We start from the raw sequence: 3,553 nt of genomic DNA on the forward strand, positions 1-3,553 counted from the left end.
TTTCTTTTCCAACTAACATGGAACATTCTCCAGAATAGATCACATATAAACATCAAAATATTACAAAGTATCTTTTCTGACCATAAAGCCATAAAAGTAGAAATCAATAATAGAAAAAGCAAGGAAAAAAAAAAATCAAACACATGGAAACTGAATAACACCTTGCTCAAAAACTATTGGGTTAAAGAAGAAATTAAGGACAGAATAAAGAAATTCACAGAATCAAATGAAAATGAAAACACATCCTACAAGAACCTTTGGGACAGAGCAAAAGAGGTCAATTTGTAGCAATAAATAAATAAATACATAAGTTTATAGCAATAGATAAGTAAATAAATAAATAAATAGCTCAGAGGTCAATTTATAGCAATAAATTCACACATCCCAAAAGAAGAAAGGGCCAAAATCAAGACATCAACCGTACAACTAGAACAAATAGAAAGAGAACAGCAAAAGAAGCCCTCGGGCACCAGAAGAAAGCAAATTATAAAAAATTAGAACAGAATTAAATGAAATAGAAAATAAAAAATAGAAAAACAATTGAGTTAACAAGATTAAAAGCGGGTTCTTTGAAAGATCAACAAAATCAATAAACCATTGGCTGAACTGACAAAAGAAAAACAGGAGAGGAGGCAAAAAACACAAACAATAAATGATATGGGCACTATCACAACAGACCCGACTGAAATTAAAAGAATCATAACAGAATTCTATGAAAAATTATACTCTAACAAATTTGAAAACCTAGAGGAAACACACTACCTACCTAAACTAACACGGAGGTAGAACAACTAGATAGACCTATAACAAAAGAAGAGATTGAAAAGGTAATTTAAAAACTCCCAACAAAAAAAAACCCTGACCTGGACCGCTTCATTGGAGAATTCTACCAAACTTTCAGAGAAGAGTTAACACCACTTCTACTAAAGGTATTTCAGAGCATAGAAAAAGATGGAATACTCCCAAACTAGTTCTATGAAGCCAGCATAACCCTGATACTAAAAAACAGGTAAAGATACCACAAAAAAAAAAAAAAAGAAAATTACAGACCTATATCCCTCATGAACATAGAAAAAACCCAGACAAAATTCTAGCCAATAGAATTCAACAATATATAAAAAAAAATAATTCACCATGACCAAGTGAGATTCATACCAGGTATGCAGGGATGGCTCAACATTAGAAGAACAATTAATGTAATCCATCACTTAAATAAAACAAAAGACAAGAATCACATGATCTTATAAATTGACACAGAAAAGGCGTTCGATAAAGTTCAAAACTCATTCATGATAAAAATTCTCAACAAAACAGGACTACAACAAAAATTCCTCAACATAATAAAGGGCATTTATTTACACAAAGCTAACAGTCAAGAGGCAACATATTCCTAAATGGAGAGAGTCTGAAAGCATTCCCCTTAAGAACAGGAACCAGACAAGAATGCCCTTATCACCACTCTTATTCAACATTGTGCTGGAGGTCCTAGCCAGAGCAATTAGGCTAGAAAAAGAAATAAAGGGCATCCAAATTGGTAAGGAAGAAGGAAAAGTATCTCTATTTACAGATGATATGCTCTTATAGACAGAAAACCACCAAGAATCCACAAGAAAACTCCTGGAACTATTAGAAGATTTCAGCAAAGTCTCAGGATACAAGATAAACATACAAAAATCAGTTGGATGCCTCTACACCAACAAAAAGAAATTCCAAGAAGAAATCACCAAATCAATACCATTTACAATAGCCCCCAAGAAGATAAAATACCTAGGAATAAATCTAACCAGAGACAGAAAAGGCCTAAACAAACAAACAAAAAAAAACTACAAGACACTACTGCAAGAAACCAAAAGAGACCTACATAAGTGGAAAAACATACCTTGTTCATGGATAGGAAGACTCAACATTGTGAAAATATCTGTTCTACCCAAAGCAATCTAGAGATATAATGCAATCCTGATTCAAATTCCAACGGCATTTTTTAATGAGATGGAGAAACAAATCACCAACTTCATGTGGAAAGGGAAGAGGCCCTGGATAAGTAAAGCATTACTGAAGAAGAACAAAGTGGGAGGCCTCACACTACCTGATTTTAGAACCTATTACCATGGTAGCCAAAACAGCCTGGTACTGGTACAACAGATACATGGACCAATGGAACAGAACTGAGAATCCAGGCATAAATTTATCCACCTGTGAGCAGCTGATGTTTGATAAAGCCCCAAAGTCCGTTAACTGGGGAAAATACAGTCTCTTTAATAAACAGTGCTGACATAGCTGGATATCCATCTGCAAGAAACTGATACAAGACATGTACCTCATACCACACACAAAAGCAAACTCAAAATGGATAAAAAAATAATAATAATAATTTTAAAAAAACCAAACCCAGTGCCGTCGAGTCAATTCCAACTCATAGTGACCCTATAGGACAGAGTAGAACTGCCCCACAGAGTTTCCAAGGAGCGCTTGGCAGATTCAAACTGCCAACCTTTTGGTTAGCAGCTGTAGCACTTAACCACTACGCTACCAGGGTTTCCTCAAAATGGATAAAAGACCTAAATATAAAGTCTTAAATGATAAAGCTCATGGAAGAAAAAATAGGGACAATGCTAGGAGTCCTAATATGGTAGTTCTATTTCTAGCTTTTTAAGGAAGGCCCAAATCGATTTGCAAAGTAGTTGTACAATTTTACATTACTACCAGCAGTGTCTAAGTATTCCAGTCTCTCCACAACCTCTTGTGGATTAATGCTAGCCTGGAGTGAGATGGCATCTCATTGTAGTTTTGATTTTCATTTCATTAGGAGGCATAAACAGAATATGAAATATTACTAACAAGGCACAAACACTAGAAGCAAAACTAGACAACTGGGAGCTCCTAAAAATTACACACTTGTGCTTATCAAAAGACTTCATCAAAAGAGTAAAAAATAACCTACAGACAGGAAAAAAATTTTGGCTATGACAAATTAGATCAAGGTCTAATCTCTAAAATCTACGAGATACTGCAAAACCTCAAGAACAAAAAGACAAATACTCATAAAAAATGGGCAAAGGATATGAACAGGCACTTTGTCAAAGAAGATATTCAGGCATTTAACACATACATGAGTAAATGCTCGTGGCCATTAGAGAAATGAAAATCTCTAATGCCATCTCACTCCAGGCTAGCATTAATCCAAAATACACAAAAAAATAAACGTTGGAGAGGTTGTGGAGAGACTGGAACACTTAGACACTGCTGGTAGGAACGTAAGATTGTACAACTACTTTGCAAATCGATTTGGCCCTTCCCTAAAAAGCTAGAAATAGAACTACCGTACAATCCAGCAATCCCACTCCTTGGAATATATCCCAGAGAAATAAGAGCCATCACACTAATACATATATGCACAGCCATGTTCATTGCAGCACTGTTTACAATAGCAAAAGATGGAAGCAACCTAAGTGCCCATCAAGGGACAAATGGATAAACAAATTTTGGCATAGTCACACAATGGAATACTGTGCAACCATAAAGAACAATGATGAATCTGTGTAACATCTTATAA

This window comes from Loxodonta africana, chromosome 2 (assembly GCF_030014295.1).
Source record: "Loxodonta africana isolate mLoxAfr1 chromosome 2, mLoxAfr1.hap2, whole genome shotgun sequence".
Lineage (NCBI taxonomy): Eukaryota > Metazoa > Chordata > Mammalia > Proboscidea > Elephantidae > Loxodonta > Loxodonta africana.